The 12,976-nt window shown below is 35.3% G+C and overlaps 1 protein-coding gene across 13 annotated transcripts in view; it reads left to right on the forward strand.

Moving 5' to 3' along the window:
- The first annotated feature begins 499 nt into the window (after nt 1-499).
- Nucleotides 500-12,976, forward strand: part of LOC105230845 (uncharacterized) — a 106,400-nt gene continuing 93,923 nt past the window's right edge. For 4 of the 13 annotated variants that reach the window (XR_007421855.1, XM_049449747.1, XM_049449748.1 and 1 more), the window contains exons 1-2: nt 504-850; nt 5,698-5,974. The gene's annotated coding sequence lies outside the window, so the exon portion shown is untranslated. Of the gene's footprint in view, nt 851-5,697; nt 5,975-12,976 lie in introns of all 13 variants that reach the window. The other 9 variants (XM_049449740.1, XM_049449745.1, XM_049449746.1 and 6 more) reach the window with 7 other exon arrangements.

Genomic DNA, 12,976 nt, shown 5'->3' on the forward strand with positions numbered 1-12,976 from the left:
ACATGCACAAAGTGGCCATTTTCACCGCCTATACCACAGCTGCTTTATGCTACACATACATACATACATATATATGTGGCTATTTCATATACACACACATACAAGTGCAACGCTTCACTTTTGTGGCGAGTGAAGCACAATGAAGTGGAGTGACGGCATTTCGCTGAGCATGGGCGCAGCTGTAGTTATATTGCGCAGGTTCCCACTCACACCTGAGCACCGGCAGGCGCAGGCACAATGGCCGCAGAGAGCGCCAATGCCAAAGTGCCACCCACAGTCTATATATGGATGTGTGTGTGCTGTGTCAGCGCCTGTGAAGTAGCGGAAAGTTGAAGTAACGCGTGGGGTGAGGGAACTCAAATTGAGTAGAAAAGCACAGCGAACAGCTGCTTTTATGCTCGCGCATCTACTCACCACGGCATGTTCGGCTCACCTTTCACACAACACACACACACAAGCATGGCATACATGCGTATATGTGTGGCTCCCAATTCAGGAATATTAAAGTCGGCGAAAGCTAACGACGACCAACAGCTCAAATAGCCAGGCAATGAAGAGTCGACGCGCAGTAGTCGTTGTCGTGTAGTGGTGTCGTCGTCGTCGTTGTGCGCTCGTTCAGCGTTTTGAGGAATTAACTACCAAGGAACACACAGGAGCAACTGCTCACTACATATACGTACGGATATACATATGTACTTAAATACTTATACATATGTGTATAAACACATACACAAACACACAAAGAGGAGCTACACGAACACACATACACATATAAAGTTGATGAACTTTGTGGAAAAAGTGCAGAAAAGCGCTGAAAAAGTGAGAAATTCTAACGGAAAATTATGAAAAAGTGATTTAATGAAAAATATTATAAATATGATTTAATTGTTTAAGGAAATATATGCTCGTTTTGGCTTTCAATACATACATATGTATACGAATTTGTGATGCAGTGCTTAAATTGTTGGTGAAATCTGTGACGTAGCCGTTTTACACACACACAAATGAAATTCCCTCACCCCCAACTTTCAAAACATATATAAATATGTATACGTAGTGAATATATAAGCGAAAGCAAACCAAAGGCAAACAAATAACGGTGTTAATTAAATTCTCTGTACACACAAGTCACACAGCATTCAAATAAATAAAAAAATAATACTTAATTTAAGTTGGAAACACATTTTTCCATAAAAATGTGCCATACCTACATACATACGCTTCAAACGTGTCCATGAAATATTTTTTCCCTACGACTTAGACACAAAGATACTGACGAAGGAGATACGAAAATGTATGGTGGAGTGAACGCAAAAAAGAAACGTGTGTAGAAAATGCAAATCAATGTGAGCCAAAAAGCTTAATTTTCAAAAAAAAAACAAAGGTTTAATAAAATTAAGAAATTTCAAATACAATATTATTATAGGAAATAGTCATAACGTTGTAGTAATGGCGATAACGGTACATAATTATATAAAAAAAAGTAGAAAGCTGAAAATATCTACTTACATATATGTTGATGAGTTGATGTGTCGCAAGTTGCAAATACGAGCCTTGTTTAGAGGGGTATGCGAGCAAGCGAGTGGTGTCGAGAGCGTTGTGCGAGCAACGCATGCGAAGAGCACAAAATTAGAAATAGGATAGTGAGAAAAGCGTTTAAGGACATAATGAAAGCATAATGATTGAAGGTGCAATTAGGAAGAAGAAGAAATATGTGAAAATAAATAAAAATAAAAAAAAATTAACGTGGCTAATAACAAACAAATAAGAAAACAACAAGCTGAATTAAAAAACAAAAAAAAAATTAATAAAAAAAGGAAAAAGGAAGAGGAATTCGAGTAGAAAAAAAAACTAAAAAATGAAAAAAATTAAAAAAGAACTTAAAACACAAAACCAGAAACAAAAAAATATATATACATATATAAAATATTTCACCTTTCCACTTTTCGTTTATTTTTTTCAATAATAACAAACAACGTTTAAAGCTTTTTAATCAAAAAAATCTGACCTCTCTCCTTAAGCATACCAATAACGTAGCATAAATGATTTCCCTCTATTTAATATTTCTGCGAACTCAACACACAGCTACCGCTCTCTCTAACTGCCGCGCTCACAACTCGCCATTATTGCTCTGCGTTTGTCAAAAAATAGTGGCAACACAAACGCACACTGCGACGAATATTTGCGCCAGTTTATCCTCAACATCTGTGTCCTTATCGCAGGCAGCCCGTGAAATTCTACCACACACACACACATAGGTGTAAGTTATACTTACAAAGCCAATTCAGTTGCCATCACCTTCAACATTGTGTCAGTCAGCAACGAGCCTCAGCTCCACTCGTATCGTCTCGGTTGCATTAACCCCAGCACAACGTCTAAGTAGTTTAAAACCGTCATTTGGCGCCGACAAAAGCCCATTCCGTTAACGAATCAACGCACTTACACGCATACATACATACTTGTATGTACAAACGTTGCGGATAGTGTATAAAAGCGCTGTAATGAGAAGTGAAGACGACCAGTTACGCGCGCATCAAAACGCATAAACGTCTATATAACGGTTTATGAAACGTGAAATAGTATTCACACTAGTCAAAAGTGTTTACAAATTAATGTATATTTGCAAATTGTGAAAACATTGCATTTACTTGGACTTAGTTGCGGTTAAACAATAGTGAATGTATAGATAAACGAATGCATATCTCTTTAATTTAACAAGTTTTGCATATTTGATAAACGATGAAACAGTTTGTTTTTAATAAATATTGTACTTTTTGATCTTTCACTTGAAATTGATAATCATACTATTACTGATAATCGTACTACTTGTTGCACATAGTATAATAATTTTGTACACTTAACGGTTAGTTGTAAAACCTAAACCTAATCGAGTTCGATATAGCGTAATGTACATATGTATATCAAATTGATCATAGTTAAGAGACCAATTGAATTTTTCGTCCGCGCAAGCGATAACTTGAATAAGAATTAAAATATTTTAATAAGTTTTGATTGAAACGGCATCGGACTATTATCACACACACGAAATTCTGTTAAATTTGTTTGAGATATTTCCAAAAAGTGGGCGTGACCACAATCTTGATATGTTTAAAGTCCATAAATCGCAAACCTCATAGAGTGTAAAAATGGGTAAAATGGAATAAAAATCAAAACCAGCGAAGAGTATTAACCCTAATGCACCGACTTGCGAGTTGACATTATATCGTTTATTTAAGTTAATTTTAGGGTTGCTTAATGAAATTGAATTGATATAATTTCTCACTCAACATAGTACCACTTGAAATGGTATCCCCTTGTGCATACATGTCATAAAAGTAGACATATTTAATAGTATTATATTTTTCAGTAGTAAAAATTATATGTATAATAGACATATCGTCACCTAAAATGCAAAATAACGTAACATCACTTTCATAAGATTACAGGCAGGAAAAACGATATGATAAAAACCACTCATATTTAAACAAAATTTGAGTTTCGGTTATAAAATGGTTATATATTGGTTATATCAGACAGTGAAAGCTGAAAACTTTATGCTACATACACATACATATGTAATATGATGTAGTGAATTGTAAGCAAAAAAATAGCAAATTTCGTTTTTTTTTTGTTTTTGATGATATGTTGGTTTGCGTTTTAGGTGACAATATACTCGTATACTATGGATGTACTTTCTCATAGCGCTGCTTTATTTCTTTTTATTATCTCTCACTTGAAAGACCGAATTTTAGTGCACTCAGGCTAACCTTTATTTTTCCAGTTTCTTAGTTTTTTTGTACTTATTTATTACATTTTTAGTATTGTAACAAGCCTTTCCTTCGATTGAAATTTAATCCTTTTATTTTTCGAAAACACTTTGACCAACAAATCACTTGTTAAATAATATGGCAGATTTGAAACAGCACAAACAAATTATGCCCTTTGGCTTTAATTAATGGAACACATAAATAGTTAATTTTTAAATTACCCCAAACATGGATATTAATTCATATACCCTCGCAACATGTGGTTTTCCAACACCTAACGGTTGTTTATATTATCTAAAACTTAAGGGATCGTCTCAGTGTGAAATTTTCGAAAAATTTATATTTTTTACAAATATTTTTAATAAAGAGTTAGGTATATGTGGGGATCGCAAAAGTGAAGACATCTGTGTGCGACAAATTTTCAAAAATTGGGCATGGCCCCGCCCCTAATAGCTTTAATGTAAATATCTCACAAGCATCTAAAGCTATATCAACCCAACTTGCTGTAAATAATTTCGAGCCAAGAAAAGCTATCTGAAGAGATTCAAGAGCTGTCAGTTTGTCCAAAAAAATAAACGATTTGGTTTGTAGGGGTTTGTGGGCCGGTAGGATTATCGGTCTATTTTTATTCAAAAATGATGCCGGTGAGACAATAACTGTCAATTGAGAGCGTTAGCGCGCCATGATAACCGACTATTTGATGCCTGAAATTGAAGCTCGTAATATCGACAAAATTTTGTTTCAACAAGACGGCGCCACATCGGATCAATCAATGGATTTATTGAGAGAACAATTCGGCGAGCAGATAATTTCACGTTTTGGGCCGGTTGATTGACCACCACGATATCACATTGTTGAACTTTTTCCTATGGGGATATCTAAATTCAATGCGCTTCGATTCAGGACAAGGCGTGAAACATCACGTGTGTCATTCGTCAGTTACCAGTCGAACCAGTCACCGAAAATCGGACTCAACGGATGGACCATCTGAGACGTAACTGCGACCAACATTTCAAACAGATAGTCTTCAAAAAATAAATGCCGAAGAATGTTCTTTCGTGTTTTTTCTTAAAAACAAAGGTAGGGAACCTCGAAATAGATTACCATTTATAAATACTTGAAAAGGTAAATGCAGTCAGTCTGGCCATCATATACGCATAATTACTTTCATCTTTTTTTACTTTAAATACTCGTAGGGATATCTAAGAACATTCTTCTTAGATAATGTTTCTTAGCGCAGAATGTAAATTAAATTGGTTTAGGTCTTGTTTTAAACCTCATATCTCTAATGTGCTGTTTTCTGATACTGTCTTTGTTCTTTTCCTGTATACCCAATATTAAATTAAATTGAGCCCCCTTGTTAGAGTTTTTATCACATACATATATCTCTTTTGAGTTAATTAGTTTGTTTTTAGCATAATTTTTTCGGACGTGGGATAGGTCTACATATGATATATACCTATGTATGATATAAGTTAACTTGATTAGATGTCAAATATGATTGTAGGATTGTAGTCCTTTCAGCCTTTCCCCGAATAATGAGACTAGAATTCTTTTGCAACATTTTTCAATCTAAAGCCTTGCTAGAGTATGCTTTTAGCCCTTCGAAATTACTACGAAATTGAATAATTGACATTTAATATAAATCTAACGATGTTTTCGCATTAAAAGCAATTCTCTCAAAAACCAAAAAAATAAATCGCAAAAATTAGCTGTAATGAGACAAAGTTTACAAGCTCTTCGAAAGTGATATCTTCTAAAAATAAATTAAACAGAAATTTAAAACTGAAGGTGGATATCAACTGAATACAAGTATATACGCAAAAACCAATTCCAAATAAATATTTACACATGCGTATGTATGTATTTAATTGTGTGTGTACAAACCAAATTTAATTTTAATATTTATGTATATATATAATACATATAGTGATGGTGTATGAATTTAACTGAAATAAGAAACCAAAAATATATAAATAAATACTTCATACAAATATTGCGTAAATGAAAGAACAACTTAAATTTAATAAATAATTAAACAGACTTATTGGCATTGTATTTAATAAATGTACATACCTACTGCTCCCGCTACACATTAGATAAATAAATATATATGTACATATTATGTATATCAACTAGTTTTACAATTTAAAGTCTTAACTAACAACGAATGAATACACAACGCCGTCTTAAGGAATCTAATATATGTAAGTATGAATATTACGCTTTGAAAGACTATGTACATAGCAAAATAAGAAACTACTTAAATCAATATCTCAAATAGTTTTTAAATTACAGCTTTCTAAATAGTAGCGACACAGCTCAATCGCTTTCTAATTTACTCGAATGATTACAATACGATCTGTACTCGTATGATCAAAAATCCAATTTAGATAGGCCAAAAGCGTCCAAAATTACTATTTTTTTAATTTTTCATAAATTTTGATGAGCACTTCTAAGCAAGGCTCTCCAAGCATAACCTTAAAAGTAACAGAAATGTCCTATGCCTAATGGGCCGCTCTTTTTCCTTTTTGTCTTTTATCTCGCTTCCAACCATCCGAAAAAAATTTTCATTTCATAGATTTAGTAGGAAATTGAGTGCTCTACAAAATGGTATTTTATGTTTTTTCGTAAACCAAACCAGTTTTGTTCTTCTATCGTCATATAGATAATGCATCGGTTTACCAATGTTGACACTTCTGTCAGATATACGGACGAGGTTACTGCCTTGATGGCTACTTGGCAGTCTACGCAGATGTTGCCTCTGGAATTGCCTGTAGGCCAGCTCCGCTGCTTTCGCAACTGCAAAGACCTCAGCTTGAAATGTTCTCCAGTAGTCCGGCAGCTTAAAAAGTTACTTTATGCATTATTCTGGACAGTATATTCCCACATTAACTCCATTTGCGAACCATCAGTATAGATGTTTAGAGTATCACGCGTAACTAACATAGCTTTACGCCAGCCATCTTATTCTATGTTTACTTTGAACCTGGTGTTTGGCCAGCCGCCATTACCGACCGAGCTATACCCGAATGTTCTATATGTAAAGTCACAGTTTTCAGCGAAGATGTGTTATATGTGGCAAGTTTAGTACCAGTTCAAGAGCCGCCGTTGGAGTTGTTCTTAAAGGCCCCATTATACACAGAGCAGAATTAGTCTAACAATAGCTGTGTAACACCAATCCAGTACTACTTTTTACTTTTTTATCTTTTGACCGTGGTTTTATATTCTTTACATAGTTTACAGCAATTGCTTCAAACAAATAATTTTAAAGTCTTAATGACAGCAAATAAAATCAACAATGATAGCCACGTGCCACGCTTATTACAGTGTTGGCGGAAAGTGCACTAAAACTGCGTATTTCCTCGAAGCCTGCCTACATAGCTAAACATCTAATACATGTTGAAAAATGTTCAGGTTTATTTACAGGGTTCTTTAAAGAGAATAATATCATTATTAAGGAAATTAAAATATTTTATATTTAATGTGAAATAAATACAATCGATGCAATTAAGTTCTGAATATAACATTATTCAAATGGCCTCCACGACTTCTTTTGCAGGAACGAATTCAATGAACCCAATTTTTAAGTACTTTTTCCACTAAATTAAGTCATGACTAGAACGGTTGGTTATCATCGATCTATACCGCTCTCCATTGCCGGTAATCAGTGACATCAGCTTCATTACGAAAGAATTTGTGGTATTCTTGGCACCAAAATTGACAGTTTTGTTTATTTATCGCGCCACTCAAATGAAAATGAGCCTCATTGAAGAAGATGTTTTTCTAAATTATTGAAAAATTGAATAGTTTGTAAGCGTTATTCTTGCGTATATCTTTCCTTGGTGAAATTGTAAACATTACTGAATAAAGTGTAAAAAATTACATATTATATTGAAAATGGCGAAACGACACTTTGAACTCATATCATCCCTATTGGAGAACCCGATATATAGATATACATATAATTATATACTTATGTATTGATTTATTTAATTTGCACCCACACATACGCGCTTAGCATAATAAATGAATTAAAAATGAATGAAACTAATAATAGCACGATACCGTTATCATAATATGATTGCTTATCTCCCCATTTGATAAATATCATCATGACCAAATAGAAAAGCAAGCTAATATAGTAACATAATACATGTATGTAGGTGTTAAAATGGCAATTACGAGTACTTCTTCTTCTTCTTTACTGGCGTAGACTCGAATCGCTTACGCGATTATAGCCGAGTCAACAACAGCGCGGCAGTCGTTTCTTCTCTTCGCTACGTGGCGCCAATTGAATATTCCAAGCGAAGCCAGGTTCTTCTCCACTTGGTCCTTCCAACGGAGTGGAGGTCTTCCTCTTCCTCTGCTTCCCGCGGCGGGTACTGCGTCGAATACTTTCAGAGCTGGAGTGTTTTCGTCCATCCGGACAACATCACCTAGCCAGCGTAGCCGCTGTCTTTTAATTCGCTGAACTATGTCAATGTCGCCGTATATCTCGTACAGCTCATCGTTCCATTGAATGCGATATTCGCCGTGGCCAACGCGCAAAGGACCATAAATCTTTCGCAGAACTTTTCTCTCGAAAACTCGCAACGTCGACTCATCGGTTGTTGTCATCGTCCAAGCCTCTGCACCATATAGCAGGACGGGAATTATGAGTTTGGCTTGTCTGAAACCTCCTTCGGTATCGAACGGCTCGGAGAGGTCCTTCCCGATCTTGACGGAGCTTTTGGTGCTGCTCAACGTCAGCTTACCCAGCCGTATTAGTTTTGCGGGGATACCAAATTCAGACATCGCGGCATAAAGGCAGCTCCTTTTCGTGCTGTCGAAAGCAGCTTTGAAATCGACGAAGAGGTGGTGTGTGTCGATTCTCCTTTCACGGGTCTTTTCCAAAATTTGGCGCATGGTGAATACCTGGTCGGTTCTTGATTTTCCAGGTCTAAAACCACACTGATAAGGTCCAATCAGTTTGTTGACGGTGGGCTTTAACCTTTCACACAATACGCTCGACAGAACCTTATATGCGATGTTGAGGAGGCTTATCCCACGGTAGTTGGCGCAGATTGTGGGGTCTCCTTTTTTATGGATTGGGCATAGCATACTTAAATTCCAATCGTTGGGCATACTTTCATCCGACCATATTTTGCAAAGAAGCTGATGAATGCACCTTACCAGCTCTTCGCCGCCGTGTTTGAATAGCGAGTTACGAGTGCTAATCATATGAAATTCATAATATTAATAATTTATTTCTTCAAATTCAATAATTTAATGAAACTCCCCTAAATGTTTATACATGTGATATAAAGAAACGCTAAAATCAAGCACAAAATAAATATATTCCTGAAGCACAAGGGGCTTTATCGATTCATTGTTTTTTCGAGCTCAATCACATACCATGTAAAATTGTCCAGCCTGATGATTAGCTTCAATAACTAATTTAGTCTTACCCATCTTAGGTTAAATAACACAGTACCACAGCTAATCCGGGGGGTGAGATAGTCCAAGTCAGGGTGATGGTACTAGGTCAGTATACTCGTAGTAAAACCCTCAAAGGGTTTGGCGTTCGTATGTGTTAGTTTTTTTGTATGACCTTTTAAATTTTTTCGCGAACCACTTGTCCGATTTTGATGAAACAAATTTAGAAAAATTAAGAATTACAATTTCTATTTGTTTTTTTGTTTTTATTCAAAAAAGTGTCATTTATCGTCTTTTTTATAAATTTTTTTTAGGCAATATTTATTAAAATAAATAAAAATAAATAAATAAAATAAAAATAAAAAATTATAAAAATGTTTACTTTATCCTTTTAGTAGTTTATGGCCAGAAGTCTGGAGTTATTGGGGAAAATTTATAAAAAAGGCGATAAATGACACTTTTAGAGTCATGTCAATGATCACAAAATGCTGTTGTTTTATTATCGATCTTAGCAGTTTTCACACCGCCGTTTCAAAGTGTTGATATGTGGCACGAAAAGAGTCCACTGTAATTTTAATTGAAGAATTAGTTTTTATTTTGCATCGGTTTTGTAATTGCTTTTGCGCTAGCTGCATAGAAAATTATTAAAAAAAAAATAACTTGCCAGAGAATCCACATAGCATTTCGTCAAAAGTATCAAAATCACCTTTATGCTCAATATAATCATGTATGACTTGTGGTTTTTTCATTACATGATTTATATATTCGCTGGCATGAGCAGTTGAAAGCACTAGCATGTTTTTCTTCGAATGTGTTGTTAAGCTTACTAAATGCATTGACTTTTAGGCACTGATTCAAACACACCACTTTTTCTCCGCTTGCTTTTTCAGAGGTTACATTGTAAATAGTTCTGACAGTTGCGGCTTATTGCCTCTTATTGTGCGCACCGAGGTGGTATTCCGTAAAAGCAAATCTTCCGCCAAGTCAAAGCTTGTGAAAAAGTTGTCCATCGTGATATTCACCCCTCTGTACAAATATCGGTTGCAGAATCGCATAACGAGATTGCGGGCAATACCAGGCGACGCTGTTCATTAGGCTGTCCACCCAAATTTACTTCGCCTTCAAGTGGATAGCTGGTTTTTGCGTCAACAAGCCAAACAATTTTTAAGCCATTTTTTCTAGGCTTAGAGAAACTGCATCGGTTTTTTGTGAAAGATAACTGCGCATCAACTATTAATGCTTTTACCTGCGATGAATGGTATCGCTAATTTTTCGTATCGTAGTCTCTCAGCACGAGTCCGTGTATCGTCAAAGCGTATAAAACGGCTTAATAGCTCAATGCCTTTCTATTCATCACTAGAGACGCGTATGAAGGCATCGTTTCTAGATCCAAAACTTTCCGTGCATAATGACGTTAATTGTCTATGCGTATGGTGCAATGCCAGTTCCGATCGCCGTTTTTCAGTTTGTCCACCATACAGTTTGATTGTTCCTTCCGTGACCACAATATTTTTCTCCACGATTACCTTCAATAGCCGTATTTGACAAATCAAATCTGCTTTCTTCAGGGTATATACATACATATGTATATACCTCCTCGTTTATATATTCTTCGAAAAGGGATGAGCATTATCATCTCCCAAGTCCGATTGCTCACTGTGTATCTATTCATGTAACCTCCAAATTTAAGTTCTCTTCGACCATCATCATCATCGCTATCATTAGTATTCAAAAAATTTGAAATATTCTCCTCCTCTTCATCCGTCATATAAATAACATGTCTATGTACATGAAGGTATTGCCCTAGCCGTGGTTCTGGCAAGTTGGAGCTGTATGAAATGTTCGGCTATACCTGAACTTAGCTCTTCATTACTTTTTGTTTTTGTTTTTTATTTTTTCGATTTTTGCTAATTGCGAAATTACTGATTTCGGTACGAATATGTGAATGACGTCACAAACAACGGGAAGTATTCGTCACTCGCCAATATGAAGACTATCAATAGCCATTCCAGCAGATAAGCTTATGCAAATTCAGTAAATACTTACGATATATTATATACTAGTATATAAGGGCAAATAACCAAATGACTTTTAGCTACTGCCTTTACAACTTTTTTTTTGCATTGACATCAACGGAAATTGATGACGTCACCAATGTGTCAGTGCTTATAATGAGACAATCGTAGTTAGTTGCGAAATTCCTCTTAGCTGCAGTAATAGAGTGTAAATATTAAAAGTTGCGTTAAATTCCTGCGGCTACGGAGACGCTGCGTAAAGGCATATCAATTATTTCGCAGAAAACCCACGTTCTTTTCTCTTTGTCTCCACACATTTTGGTTACAAGGTGGTATATCACCAGACAATTTCACGCCACCAAAGAAAGCAGCGTGTGCGCCCTGGCGTTAATGTCGTCACTAACACAATGGGTGGGACAATGGGGGCAATGATTATGGGTGAGTTCATTGCTTGCATTCGATGATTACACATCGCTACATTTACATAGCCACTTGTATGTAGTATGCGTGTTGTTTCATAGAAATGAGCCAACGAGCCAAAGCAGTAAGACGACGCCTGACACTTTGTCATTTTATTTGTATGCATTTTCTCAAAGAGTCCTTTGAACTTGCGCTTGAACCTAACTGTATCGGTTTTGTATCTAATAAATTTGAATTGTTGTTGTATAGTGGTGGCGTTCATTGCCCTCTGCCGTCATATTGTAGAATTCTGCAGAAATTGTTGGCAAAACTTGCTCGTTTAAGCGAAATGGGTTGTCTGTTCAGCACCAGAAGCTAGTAGATTATTGCATTAGTGTATTTCTAGTTTTTCTTAGTGATCATAAAAAAATTCTATTTTTTTATTTGAAATAAAACTCATCTAAGATTAAGAATAACGTGTCAATAATTTTGTTTTTTTGCATATTACAAGTTCTGACCTCTTCACACCTTAAAAGCGTTTTTTCGGAAAATGGTTTCCAGAGTCAGTGGGTTTAATTGCTACGAAACAGTTGTATGGAAATTTTGATATACTTTTTTAGAATCATACTTCTGGTAGTTAAAGAACGTTTCGTATTTTGTCAATAGATCTCGTTGCAGTCGTATATCTCCAGAGAGATTTTAAGCTTCACTTTACCAAAAACAAATTAATTAATTAAAGAAATTTTAAAATTTTTGTATAATAAAGGGAAGAATGCCAGGCAAGCCACCAATGATTTTTGTGAAGTTTACGAAGACAATGCTGTATCAATTCGTGTAGCACAACAATAGTTAATGGAAGTTTCGAAATTTGGATTTACAATAATGAAAGTTTTACACTGATGGAAAAATGTCTCTGGCGGAAAAACTGCTAAAAGTGGTCGACCTAAATTGCACATATTTCTTTATTTATTTATTATTATAAATATAAAATGAAATAAGTTAAAATGTGATAAGAAATACGAAAAGACTTTTTCGAATACTCGAATATACATGTATGAATATTAGTATACAAAAATTGGGATGCTCTGAAGTAAGCAGAGCGGCAAATTTCGATAGCTTAGCTATTACCTTTACTAAACGAATTTTCTGAGTTCATCTTTAACCATTTTTAGTTAATAATATATTTTTAAAGATCAGCTAGTCTAACTCTGCTCAAATTTACTCTTAGAAGCCTAAAGTTTGTCAACATAATTTGATGCTTAATGGTCTTCTTCTTCTTCTTTACTGGCGTAGACACCGCTTACGCGATTATAGCCGAGTCAACAACAGCGCGCCAATCGTTTCTTCTCTTCGCTACGTGGCGCCAATTGGATATTC

The sequence above is a fragment of the Bactrocera dorsalis genome, chromosome 2 (genome assembly GCF_023373825.1).
Source record: "Bactrocera dorsalis isolate Fly_Bdor chromosome 2, ASM2337382v1, whole genome shotgun sequence".
In the NCBI taxonomy this organism is placed as follows: domain Eukaryota; kingdom Metazoa; phylum Arthropoda; class Insecta; order Diptera; family Tephritidae; genus Bactrocera; species Bactrocera dorsalis.